The sequence below is a fragment of the Lissotriton helveticus genome, chromosome 7 (assembly GCF_964261635.1).
Source record: "Lissotriton helveticus chromosome 7, aLisHel1.1, whole genome shotgun sequence".
Lineage (NCBI taxonomy): Eukaryota > Metazoa > Chordata > Amphibia > Caudata > Salamandridae > Lissotriton > Lissotriton helveticus.
The window spans coordinates 201,661,993-201,676,529 of NC_136068.1; the positions used below are offsets into that span (position 1 = coordinate 201,661,993).

The 14,537-nt window shown below is 43.3% G+C and overlaps 1 long non-coding RNA gene across 1 annotated transcript; it reads right to left on the reverse strand.

Moving 5' to 3' along the window:
• Positions 1-1,237: 1,237 nt before the first annotated feature.
• On the reverse strand, positions 1,238-11,215 carry LOC144766705 (uncharacterized). The gene is made up of 3 exons (XR_013597890.1): positions 11,097-11,215; positions 7,972-8,076; positions 1,238-1,807 (listed from the first exon to the last, which is right to left on the reverse strand). It is a non-coding gene; the product is annotated as an uncharacterized LOC144766705 (long non-coding RNA).
• Positions 11,216-14,537: the final 3,322 nt, after the last annotated feature.

A 14,537-nucleotide genomic window follows, 5' to 3' on the forward strand; every position in this document is an offset into this window, starting at 1 on the left:
GCTTCTGTCACTGTTTAGCCTCAAGTGGCCGGTTGGATAAACATTTCCCAGATATCCAGGCACTTATCACTCCGTACAGCCCCTCTCAGCACCCCCAGACTACACTGCTTTTCCCTCCTCCATAATTAGTATTTTTCAAACCTAGATGACCGAACATTTACAAAAATGGAACTTGGGTTCCTCTGGCTGAAGGACTGATTGCCATGTATTTAACTGGACTGTGCCATACTAATTTCGTCATTTCCTTCCACAACAGATTGATATTGAAAGGCTGCTTATTGTATCCCTGATGAATATTCAGATTGTGGTTGCTTTGTGTTTGTCTTTGTCATTCCTTTCCACACATCCCTTTCCCATCCAATCATCAAACCTCTAACCCTCTTTCCATGGGCTGTGTGATTTATTGAGATTTATTTATATATATATGCCATCAATGTATTACACACTTACCCATCCATGCTTAAAAGCATAAATGGCAATTAGATATAGAACATCATTCATCAGCTTCATCATTCAGGCCTTGTGTTGTGAAAACACTTAACCTTGTGAAATCCACTCCTGACTATACATTCACTTCTCCTGACTCAAGGATTTCATAAACTTTAACTTTAATTACATTAAATAGCTCCCCATTGCTCAGTAGAAGTTACTATTTCTAGTTTTTGTTATAATATCAGGTATTCTTTTCTTTGTTGAGTCATTGTGGTACTATACTGGTCTCAGTCTTTTTAAAACTATGATAAAATATATAACCCAATAACTCTGTGTTTTTCAATGTGGTTGTCTGTGATGGATAATCCCTTTGGTTAATGCTACAGTTGTGATGCCTTCCCTGTTAGAACACTAGCCTGCCACTACTACCACCACCATTAAGAAGGTGCCTTGGAAACCCTACAAGAAGTTTTTGAAGATTGAAATAGGTAGCAACCATAACGTCAGCTATTCAGGTATGAGAACTGGAGTGAAGTGAACTACTTTACTTAGTAAGTAATAACTTCTACTGCAGATAATTATCCTATACAACTTTGACTTTCCTCATTTATCTAGGTAGTAGCAGACAATATAGGAAATGCCAGCATACTCTACCCCCAATGGTCAATCAATAATACAGTTACAGAGGGTAATAGGACATGGGTATCACTAACTGATATATATACACTTTAATAACCTGATTAAAACTGTCTGTGCAAAAAGGCAGCAGCGCAAAGTAAAAGTAAAACACTTCAGGCATAAAGTAGAAGAAACTTTTTTTCATTCAACTTATTTTTTTATACCAATATAACATGAAACCCACTTTCTCCTACCCTCAACAAGCCCACCATCTCCCCAAACAAATCACCCTGTCTCCAAATAATGTCCAAAATGTTCAAAGAAAAGTCCAAACTAGTCTCATTCATATCCCAATTCGACCCTCTCCACCCACAACAAAACGTTCCTCCTACAAAACAAAAAATACAAAAAGGGCAAAAAGAGGGCATTCTCCACATGGGTCTGGAGCCCCTCAAGGCTACCCTCAATCTTTGCCATCCTGCAGTCTGGCTGTGCCAGGTGCTGCAGGACTTGGTGCTGAAATAGGCAGTCTGAGCGTAAGGGGAAAGCAGTGGTGGAAAGACGGATAGATGCCATCTGCCAGTGGCAGTGGTGATGTTGGCTGGAGGCTGGCTGGCACCCAGGAAAGCGGCAGCTGCCTTGTTCTCCTCCTGCAGGTCAGACAGCCATTGGACTTCATCCCACATTGCCTCTAACCTCTGCCACTGCAGTCGGGCTGCTATCTCCTGCTGTGTAGGTGTTTAATCAGCAGGAGTAGCTATATCAAGAAAAAGAAAAAAAGAGAAATTGTAAATAATGCTCTGTGCAACGGACTTACTCAAAATTATATAGTGGCACAGTAGCAGTACATTGCTGGTCGCCTAGGTGCATTGGAATTTGATGCACTGATTAGTCACGCTCACAGGGCTTTTTTTACCAACACATACCTCACATAAAAGGCAAAATCATTGACTGGCTGAAAGGAATTCGGCATGTTCCCCACAGAGTATCCCATCCGCAAAACTCAAATTTAGCTACTTAACCCCACTGCACACCCTGGCCGCGTGTGGCAGCACAAATTATTTCCAACAAATACATTAGCTTGGCAGTCAGGAAAGGAAATTTACTCTACTGCAGGGTAAGTTAGAGGGATTTGTTCGGGTAGGTAGAGGTTTTGTTTTTAGAATAGTGGGGTGTCACTTATCATCATCGTTGTGTGCTCACTGCCAATGCTTTGGCTTAGCCAGTTACTGTAGTTGAGGAATGTTGAAAAGGAAACATTTGAACAGGTGTGCTGTAAATCCGTTATGGAACCCATGAAATATAAATGATAAATTTTCTGAAAAAATAATGATTTTTCACTTTTTTGGTAGGTTAGGACAGAAGGAAAGAATAAAGGAGTGAAGTACTAGGAGGTGACTAAGTGGGCACCGGGAGGGAAACACACCTTGTTTTCGGTTTGCAATCCAATGAAAGCTTTAATGCCACATAAACTGAATTATATAAGCCATTGCTGGGATGTCTCCAATTGGAAATGCCATCGCCTCACTTCAAAAAATGAGATGAGAGCAAACAGAAGAATAATAAGAAAGACGCTCTAACTGAAAAGCACATCACGAGGACGAGAGCCCTATTTTTCAAAGCTCAATAAAAATTCCCCGCATTCAACAGTGAACACGGCTTCCGGAGTTGATAACTGAAACAATAAATAGGCAGCGAAGCTCGTAGTCAAACAACTCCGGCTGGAAGAAAAGATAGAGACAACTGAGCTGACCAAAAACACACTGCTCTCCAGAAACCAGCAGTGCTGCCAACAATCAAGAGCCCTGATGAGAATCTATATAGTCAATATTAGAGACTAGAAACGCTTTGGCTTTATCATGAGATATGATACGAACATGGAGGAATTAGGAATTTATTTTTTGTCTATATATAGAGGAAAAGTCCCATGTATTTTACACCAATGTTTTCTCTGTGTTCCCTCATACTTTCTTAATTGAAACGTTGATGCACAAAACATCTTTAGAATGTCTATGAAATAATATTTAGATATGAAATAATACTCAGACTTTGATGCTAAAGGTAACACAAGACCATTAAGTTAATAGGATGTTTGGTTTATGATTTTTCTCACTCATGTTTGTCCATATTGTGTATTCAAAACACAATGTCGTCATTTAATGTTTTGTGAACCACATGTACATAAGCACTTTCTGTATATTGACTTTGTCTCTTTCTTTTTTGAGTATTCAACAAAGATTTTTTTTAAAGTGGAAGAAAAGGTATAAATAAAGTACCAGATCAAATAAAAATAAATAGTTTGGTCTAGCGTTAATTTAAAGACGCCAAAATAAAACAGGTCCTGGCCTTCCCCCCTGCTACACAAACATACACTGAAGCAGACACTCATTGCATGGCCAACACTGCAGTGCTGAATTGAACCAAGCTGCAATTAGGTAATGGCTGGCAAAATACCAAGGGTAGGGAGGTGATGAATGATGAAGTGTGGGATATATATCTGCCTCGCTTAACAAATGCAATGAGCGCAGGGAGTAGACAGAAAATTAAAATACCCCCCACTTTGACCAAATGCTAGCAAAGTACGTGAGCAGGCCCCTCTTCAGAAGAGCTCCCTTGTTTCTAAATCCAAGGAATTCATTCATCCTTTTATTTTTTTAGTATTCACCCAATGATAGCATCCATTTAAGCTTTACATTCTCTCATCCAGTCTTTCACCATTCCATTCCAGTCCATCCATTTATCTATATATCCATCTGTCCATTTTATCCATCCATCATAGCATCTATCTTTTCATTCACTGATCATAAAATCCCCTTTCAACCACCTATTTATCCATTTACCCACCCATACGACCTATCACCCACCTATGCATATACCATTTCACTCATCCTTTCTTTTAACCGTCCATCCTCTTTCCTTGTTCCATCAATCGATCATTTGTAGTGTTCATTATGAGCTTTTGCCTGCTGAGTTGTATATAGAAGAGGCCATTAATAAGAACTCAACCCCAGTGGCGTCACTAGGGGGGTGCGGACCGCACCGGGTGTCACCCCATCTGGGGTGACACCAATCTAGTAAATTAGCGCACTGTGACTGCGCAGAGCGCCACCCCGCGCCAAGAACGCACGACGCACCGCACCTTCGCACCAGAACCAGATCCAGATGTACATGTACATGTAATATGATTGATGTGTCTGTGTGATTATGATCCCGACCGGATCGCCGCTGCTGGGTGCGATTCGGATGCTTGCGGCACGGCGTACGCCGCGTACCCAGCAGTTTGGGTCCCAGGGCCGTCAATCTAATTTGCGCTCCCAATGACGGCCCTGGGACAGCCCCCGCGCGCTGTGCTCAGTGCGCACCTGCTGTTCTGACGCATCACGGCGGTCACGCGCCCGCCAGAGGAGAGTGCATGCGCAGTGGTGCGTCGGTCGTCGTGAGAATAAAGCATTAATACCGACGATGACATCACCAGACTCCAGAGCATCATTTTTTTTATGATATAGCGATTAGATTCGCGACGCCGCCGTCGTGGTCTCTCCAGTCTCCCCTTTAAATTCGGGACGGTGAGAGAGAGATAAATATATTTATTTATTAGATAATAGTATACTGCATGAACTTAAGTTACAAATGTGGCAGTGCAGTTGCACACAAATAAACTGATCATGATTCAGTTAGTACGTGTTTTTTTTTACTGCCACAAACGAACGAAAACACGTCCCTCTTCGGGCGGGTCACAGGGCCAGGCTAAAGGTTAAATTCTTCCTTCCTTAGTTGGGCAGAAAGTCACGATAGGCCTGAGCCCGGGCCCCCCCTTGATATGCCCCCTGCTACTAGTGCTAAGTGCGACGCTGATTGAAAACACGGTGTAGTCAGTGAGTCACAAAACAAGCTCTGTTCATCTAGTAATCAGCGCAGGGCTCTGAAAGAGATTACCTTGTAAATCAACACCCTCGATGTGGACATGTGAATGAACAAATCTTAGACCGCCAAGCTGCAGCCAGGCTGGCATGTGGAAGAACTGACACAAAATAAGGACTTTCTTCTTAGCATTCAGCTAGGCCTTCTGTGCTGCGCACTTCCTCCCAACAATTGCAGCCAAGTCGAGACTGTTGTTCTAAAGGAAGGGTAGAAGTGCAACTCATGTATAGGAAGTGCTTTCCTGCTGTACTACCCTGCCAGGTGCCAGCCGGTCAGAGGGAGCCTGTTAATACCAAACACCAGGAGGGGGGCCTGCCGCCTGCATGCTAATTCTAAAGGTCTCCCAGTCCCCACCCTTTCTTAAGTCGTTATAGGGGTGGGGGGTTCAGACAGTTAGTATCACAGGCAGTGGGCACCACCCTATGACACGCTAGAGTGGGGTACCTTACCATCCCAGTCCCCACAAGGTCTCAAGTTGGGGCCACTCGAAAAGCAGTAACCATTGAAGCCCACCTTTCAGCCACCATCAAGCGCCACTGTCGGACACCTGTCTGCTTCCCGCTGCCCTGTAGGGCGGCCGAACCTGAAGCTGGAGAGCCGGGTTGCTGTCTCAGTAGGGAGCCGGGACCAACACATGGAGCTTCATTCTGGCCAAATCGCACATCTCCCTCCCTGTGCCTAAACATGAAGGAGCCCCCCTGTAATATCTAGGTGAAGAAACAACTCTCTCCCCCCCATCTGTACTTGATCGATCCCTTCAATCGTTGTGAACACAATGTTGTGCAGGTTCAATACAACCGGTATTCGCACATTCTATGGGTTTATAATGCTAAACGGAGGGTGTTGTTTCCGCAGTGTTCATCGTGTCTCTTTTGTAAAGCAGTACGGATGTCTAAGGTGGTTATTTAGACAGACCGTGTTCCGTCTGGATGTACAGTGGGCGTTTTGTTTCACAAAAGGTGTAACCCATGCTCCTTCTTGCACAATAGGAATGCAGGCACATCTCATGCTGTGCCCAATGGGGGTGATGCTCTACAAAAAGACTATCAGATTTTGTGCACTTGATCCTCTTCAGATTAACACAGTGGGTGTGTGGACAAATCTACCTGGGTGGGAATATAACGATGCTCTCCAGTTGACAAAATGGGCACCTTGGCAGATCTTTTGAGTGAGTGTTGCCGGGGACTGCGTGATAATGGCATTTTGTTTGCTTTGATACTTGCACAAGTGCCACCATTGCCTACGAACGTAACGTTTGTTCTTGTGCTTGAGTGTCTACCATATATTGCAGTATTATACCTCTTCTAATTGTACTTTGTTTTCTCTCGAGCAGACTTCACTTTAAAATAATTTATTGGGATTAGAATGTAGACACCTGGTGCAGAGATCTTTGTTTACGCAACAAATTCCAAAGCATTGTAGCTGAAAGATAACTTTGGTGGTGAATACACTTGCTAGCGAGATCTGTGTGCAGTCTAGTTACAGGCCGGCCTGACTCATACAAAGTATAAAGAGACAGAGTTAATGTGATGTCCCAGCTGCAAAGTTAAGCATGCACCATGCAGGTCACAGATTTGTATTTTACGTAGGAAGCTCAGCGAGTTACTGCTTTCATTGCAGACATTCTTGAGTGAGATAGGTCTCAGGTTACCATCCTTGTAATATACCTGCTTAATGAATTATGAACCATCTTTAAGGAATTGCATGCTAACTGCAAGGTATAAGTTTAGAAACAGTGCTTTTTGCTCAGTATTTCATTATTCAAATTTTTCACAAAAGTGTTCCTTTAGTAATAAAGACGCATTAGTAATTGCTTTTATACACTGTTATTAGTTTAATTACTCGTGTAGATAATGCATCTGGCATTCAGACAGTGGATGTGAAGCTCTTACATTCAGGGATTGGAAAATTCAAAACCTGCCTTCAGTCATAGTTTATCTTTTAAGCACTTGTAACCTGCACACATGTCACTTTTCTTCCTCCTGTAATGCACTGTTTGCAACCTCATGTATTTTGTTTGCTCACAATTGTCACTTTTGCCTCTTGTAACTTAACATTTGCTTTTGTAATTTGTTCACTTGTAATTTTCTCCTCATGTTTCATTACTGTTCCTATTGTGAAGCGCTCTGACGCCTTTGGGTAAACTCTGCGCTATATAAAAACGCATAAATAAATAGAAGACCAGAAGACCCTGTCCGGCCCCGCCCTTCCAGCCTCCCAGGCTAGTCCTGACCCAGGCGGTGCATTGTGCTTGCAGTTGCACAGGGCCGGCTGCATGATTCATTGCTCAAGGCAGGGAGCAGGCCTTTCCTTGAACTCGTCACTTCACTTGCAGGTGGGTCACTTCACAGTTAGTTCACTTTATACGTTTACTATGAAGTGAACTGCTTTGGCTGAAATGTGCCTGCTTTGCTGGCCGGTCTTCATTCTGCTGCCTTATTGTCCATCCTGGCAGTGGCAGCTTTATGTCCCTGTGCTTTTGGCTGTGGGTTTGTGTTTCTGCTGACTTGTGATTTGTTATTTTGGTCATTCCCTCGGTTGGGGCCCTGCTTCTCTGGGTACACACTGGCTGTGCCATTTCTCTTTTGGGTTTCTGGTCTGTTGGAGGTAAAATCGGCGTTATGGGGTTACCAGTTAGAAAATAGAGCATTCATGCTGCGCCTTTCAAGTTCTCACAAAGAGAAGCGAGGAACCAGATTTTAAAGTGAAAGAGACAGTCAATCACGAGATGAAAATATGGTTCTGTGATTTCATCACATGCCGCAGTAAAGAGAAACTGTATGAACATATATATATTTGCCATCTGTGTCCACTGGTGGACTCGGAGCGGAGGAGGTCCATGCGGTAAGTCATGAGGGGGTGACACCATGAGTTACCCGCACCGGGTGACACCAACCCTAGTGACGCCACTGCTCAACCCCCGCTGTAGCTGTGAAGTGTTCACAACACCCTTGCAGTGAGTATACCAGTAATTGTCAATAAGCAAGCAATTTGACTTACCACTGCTCATCCCTGCCTACATTGGGACTCCTCCACTTTCAACCACAGCCGCATCTGCGGCACTCATGGCGCTGCTTCCAGCCACGGCGCTGGTGGTCTGTGCATCTAGAAAAAAACAGTACACATTTTAGATGCCAGATACACCTCCGCTTATTTTGTTTTACAAAATACAACCACAATATATCACTACAGTTCAGTCAGCAGTATCCTCTATTGAAAATATCACTTTTAGCATTTTGTTGGTTGACAATGTTAGAAAGCCAGGTACTTAAGCCAACCAACAGCTTTTTGTAATGAATGGGCAGAGCTATGATGACTCTGAGTCACTAAAACGCAGTGAAGGGGTAGAATAAATTGGTAAATGAAGGACATATGGCCTATCAAACCACTTTATTAGGCTAACCAAATCCATAAAACTATACCACAGAGAATAATACATAAAAAAAACTGATTAAAAAACATATTTGTACATTCGGGGTTCCTTAAAATATATTGCATGCAAACAATAAAATAACACCAATAAAAACATATGCCTTATAGTTGAATTAATCTTACAGTAAAAGCAAATATATCAATGTATAAAATCAATCTGCACTTTAAAATATTTAGCTCAGTTTCTTACTGTGTCTGACTGCCGCCACCAAGAAGTTAGCAACTTTAAAAATCTTCCATGGATTGTTTAACAACTGCAGATATAGCAGGGCAGGTCTGACTTGTACAAATCACTTCCCCTTAAAAATGGGTCTTAAAAACTTTCTCCTCATAGGGCTAAAATGTTCACAAAATATTGTAAAGTGCATGGTGTCCTGCAAAGAAAAATTATCACATGTACAGGGGCCTAGGTCTTTTGCCCTGCTCCAGCCCTGCACATCTGCTAAAAGATAATGGATAAGATTAAAATGGAACTTAGGGGCACATTACAATCGCGGTTTTCCCGCATCCTCCGGGCCGGCGGAAGCCACCCCCGGCCCGGATGATGCGGGAAAACCGCTGCGGAGCCTCCAAAGACCCACCGCCAAATTAGGATGGCTGGTGGGTTTTGGTGTATGTCTGCCGCTTTTCCGCCGCGGTCGACACCGCGGCAGAAAAGCTCTTGTATGGTGGCGGTGTCTCTCAGACACCGCCAGCCATATTAGGATTGCGTATCAGATATGCTTTTCCACGGCGGGTTCTCCGCCGTTGAAAAGCATAAGGATGTGCACTTCGGGGGCCCGTTACGTGCCCCCAGGGTGAAGGGGGGAGTGGGGGGTGCACATGGGGGGTACCTATGGTACCCCCCTGCATTTACATGCAGACAGCAGCAGGCACCGCGCGGTGCCTGCCGCTTTCTGCATGTAAATGCAATGCGTGCTTTTTTACCATTGCGGCGGGTGCAGCTTGAAGCCGCACCCGCCGCAATGTTAAAAATAGAAGATGTGACCGCCAGGGTGGTGGTCACATCCTAATTGCACAGGAGGGAACGCCGCAGCCCATGCGGACGTTCCCTCCTCCTCAGGGTTCCCGGACGGGGTCAAGTCCGTCCGCGATCCTAATGGGCTCCTATATTAGAAGAAATCGAAGAAAAGGTTTTGTAACGAATAACAAATACGGTTCAATCCGTGGGACTGTCTTTCACAGCAAATTAACTCTCGCTGTGGGTTTGGCAATCTCCAATGCCTCTCTCTCAGCAGACAGCATATTTAAAAATTGGGCTTTAACCCATGCCACATCCTCTTTTTTTTTTTTTTCCGGAGTCGCAAAGAGTTCCAGTCGCCCCAATTTTACAAGCATTGACTTGACGTATTGTAACCATTGGATTTTATCCACGTTGTCCAACGCTAAGCAGTCCCTCAGGATTTGTCTGTTCAGTCCCAGTTCGGAATTAATCCATGTCATCAGCCAACAAATTACAGGAACCATGCCAATATGATCCTCAACAAAACCACTGTCCATCTCTTGGTGAATAGCAAAAGTAGAGGTAGATTTGGGAACCGCTAGAAGGTATCTCATAAATTTATTTTCAACTTGCTGGAGTACCATTGCGGATTTATATCCCCAAATTGCAGACCCATATGATGCTATTGCAATACTTTTGGAACCATACATTTTAAGCAAGTCTTCAAAAGGCTTCGCTCCCAATCGAGAAGCAAAACCTTGAATAGCAGAGGTGGACCTCGACGTAACACGTTTTTAGCCCTTAGTTGGGGAATCCAGGAGCCTCTTTCATCAAATAAAACTTCAAAATAGGGGAAAGAGGAAACCCTTGTCAGCTCTACTCCTTCACAATAAAAAGTAAAAAAAATTTCTGGCCTCTGCCCCATTGTCATCGTATGCGATTTGTATTGACAATAAGGTCCAGGGATTGCATAAAAAATCCAAAGAAATCTAAAGGTTTCTGCAGACCAACTGCAGTGCGGGCCAGAAGAACTGCATCATCCGCGTATAGGAGAGCAGGAATAACCCTGTCCCCTATACGTGGAATATCTAAAGTGGCGGTGCTAAGGGAGGTATTTAAATTATGTATATATAATAAGAAAAGCAGTGAGGCTAAAATACAACCTTGACTAACCCCTTTGTCAATTTTAAAGTGCTTTGTGCATATACCATCTTGACTGACTCTGACCCTAGCATAAAGATCCTTATGGATAAGGAAATATGGTCTTGGCTGGCAAATGTAATGGGTCCATCCTCTTAAGACTTTCCTGCCATGCTGCACTGTCATCGAAACTGCTGGTATACTGTATTAATGAATGATAATACATACTACAACACAACATTGGGGGGTCCATGACCGTGGGTGCTCTCTCATTTTACTGTATGAGCATGAGCAAGAAAAAGAAAGTCATCCCAACAAACAGGCATAGAATAGCTTGGGTCTGCAATTTTTATAGTAGAGTAGCTAAAATATGTTTGCTTAGTCTTACAGTATCAGTCCACAATAAATATATGGTGGGGTAAGGAAAGCTTACTAACAAATCGGAACAAAGCTCCAGAATAGTACAAACCGGAGGAAGCCAGCTACAGAAACATGAAATATAGAAAAAAGGATAAGAGACAGTCACAGTATATACAGAAAGGAGAAAATCACTCTAAATGGGGAGAGGTAAAAATCAGGGAAATAATCCTATATTAACAGGAGGACTTACTTAGGCCAGCAGATCTGTCAAGTGCTGGTGGTGGTACTTCCACCTGCTGCGGTACTGGTGGTGGCAGCCCGGCACCCTGACCCAGCTCAGATGCCCTCTTCTTGCCCTTGGGTGCTGATGTATGAAATAAAGAAAATAAAAAAATAGATGAGTGGTACAGTTAGTCTCCCCCAAAATATTGTGTCAGGCAAAGTCAAAAGCAGTAACATTGTACTTTTCTAAATCAGATCGCCAATAGTACTAATATTGAGTTACCTATTCCTAATTTCCTAAACCTAAGGCCTATTCCAAATTTTCAGAACTTAAACTACATTTGGAACTACTAATGTATTGCAACCAATATTTTTTGCTTTTCATCTCATTCCCAACCCCCTTTGACCGGCCAACACAGTCTCCCTTTTTTCAATGCATAGATGCACATACTACACATCACTGGGAGATTGCTTGTGACTGTACAAGCTACACAAAGAAAGACACAGACCACGCTAACTCACGGATATTACTTACTACTATACCACTATCTAGTGACAGGACAGAGGAGTCTGCACAGCTTCTTAAATAATCAGCCCAAGTGAGTGCCAATAAGTACATTGAGCACCTGGCTAGCTCAAACTGGATCAAATATTATTTGCAACACAAACTTAACCTTTGAGTGTGAACGAAATGCTATTTTAAAAAAATTGCATTTTAGAACAATACATACTGGCACATCTTCCCCCACATCAGCCGACACTCTCGCAGGGTGTACCCATTCCCAGGCCTGACGCCTGCTGCCAGAGGGGAGGTGGTGCTGCAAGAAAAAACAAGCACGGCCACCTCTGTCTCGGGAAAAAAAGGGTACGGCTGCTATAAACCTAAAATTCAATCTGATGCCATAGAACGTCTGGTTGGAGACTTTTCAAAGTCAGTCCCCTTGAAACTCTCGAGCTCTGGAGCGAAAGTTTCAAAAATATTCCCAAACTAGTATTGATGGCCTCTAAGACCTCAGATGGAACATTTAGAGACTCTCAAGGTGTCAGGCATAAGGCATTAGCAAAGTGTAGTCTAGAACCAATTGCCACTGGTGAACTGAAATTCTTCACTGGATTGTACTTTTCAGCTTTTATATGTTTCTAAAATCACCCAGGGAATCAGCCATCTGATCCTTGGAGATCTATCTGTCCTTAGGTTTCAAGTAAAAGAGGGGGCCTGCCTTCTCAGGTCATTCTTACAGGTCACAGCTACTTAGTGCAGCAGTGTTCCGAGGAATCCTTTGTGGGGTTCCAGCTTGGTAGGGTTCTTCAGTCTGTGGGTGGGAGAACTCTGACAGTCCTAGTCCCTCCTTTCTGATCAATGGAGTAAAGGAGCCCAGGCCATGACCTACTTACATTTGCAGTATTTTCGCTTTGTTTTACAACAAATAGGCCCAAATTGCAATCTGACAGGGCAAAGCAAAGATAGTGACGATTTTTGGCCACACTTATCTTGGGCTCTTAGGTTAGGGGTGTGAGTGGGGAGTGTACTGTGAAAATGCCAGTGTTTTGGCATCGTCTTTGCTCCCTTTTGCTCCCTTTGAAATGTGCAAAACCTATACATCTGCTTTAGACAATCCTATCACACAGGAGGGGTACAACACCACTGCATATTCTATTGAGCTCAAAGGAATCATTGGTGCCCATTCTGGTCCGCCTGTTATGTCCTCCAGGGTGGAATTTCACACATCTTCCCAGGCTGAGCACTGGCTATTGCTAATCAACCTTATGACAGATTAGGCAAGTAAAGGATAACTTTATGGAAGGTCTTCTCCCTTAATGTTTATGTGAAGTCTGATTTTACCAATGAATTGGACTTAATCAAGTTTTAAAATTAGTGCTTTTATGTTTTTTCCATCTGGTCCCATCCTTTAGATACTGTTAAGTATTTTAATCTATACTACATTTTCTACATAGGGCAGCTGTGCTTATCATGGTAAAAATGGCTTTTAGGGCCTTGTCACTTAAAGGAAATGGTAACATACATTTTCTACATATACCCTTTTTAATCATTAGCATCCTACCTAAACGGCTTACATAGGGGTGACTTATTCATATTTTAAAGGGAGTTTTCCATATTAAAAAGGTAATTTCAATAGATTGCACTGTAGGATATACACAAGCTACAATGGATGACCTGAAGCCATGTTTCCCTTTGTCACACTAGTCAGTGGCATGATAATTGCTGCAGTCCACAGCTGACATTTACCTTTTAATACAATGGCTGTAGTTTCTGCACCATATACTTTGGCCTTTCAGGAGAGTTAAATACGGCAGTCAGGTATTACCCAAACTCTACATGTTTTAGGGGTCAGAGCACATACAACGGTCACTTAACAGCAGTGCCAGAGTAAGCAAAGTCTAAAAACCAGCAATACATTTGTCAAAAAATTGGGGTGACCACAGGAGCATTTTCTCACAGAATGCTATACCCTAAAGTGGAGCAATCTAAACGTAAAATATCACAGTATTTCTTTAACCTAAACTCCAACACAATTAATTCAGCAAGCTTTGCTATAACTCCCGTAAAAGTTTTACAACATGAAGATAGAGTTTAGAAGCATACTATTTGTTTGTAATAAAAAGAAAGAAACACACCTATACTCTCGTACCACACACTGTGTGGCTAACTTATTAATTGAAAGGTACTAACAATAGTAGACTAGTAAGAATAAAACAACACAACTCACCAGGGGAAGCTCCTCAGAAAATTCTGTCCAAGGTTTGTATTTATCCATGGTGACACTTTTAACCTGAGATTCTTTTGTATGAACACCATGTTTTCATTTTACTGTGAACTTAGGGGACAATAATGATATACAATGGTCAGATCGCTGACTGTTGTTGCGGTGGTCCGACGGTCGAATCATGATGCGACTGCCTTGCTGGCGGTCAAAAAAGTGCACTTTTACATTGTGGCTTGTGCTGCAGCCTAGGAAAAGAGCAGCAGCACAAGCTACAGAGTAAAAGGGCACTTTGTGCTCAGCCATGCACCGTACACCAAGCATCATGTTGTGCCTGGTATATGGTGCCTTAATGTGTGTGGGGGCATTTGCCCCGGGTGTTGGGCCCTGTTTGGGAGCCCCAAAGTCCCTTTTCGGATGCCTTTTCATGACGGTGGGACCACCATGAAAAGGCAGTCAGAAAGGGAAATCATAATCCCTATGGAAGTGCCTGCACAGGCACAGCCCCCATGGTAGGGATACGATTCTGACCGCCACCTCAACGGGAGCTTGGATCCTGTTGGAGATGTTGCTTTTTCCCCCAGTCTCTGCTGACCGACCGCCTGCATTGACATGTGACTGGTGGACCAATGTCCTGTCCATCGGGCAGACCTCTACTGATGGCCTGTCGGTGGAGGTCCGCCCATCATTCTAATGAGGTCCTTAGTTTTCTCCTTGGTTTGGATCAGTATCTGTGGGAGGCTCTT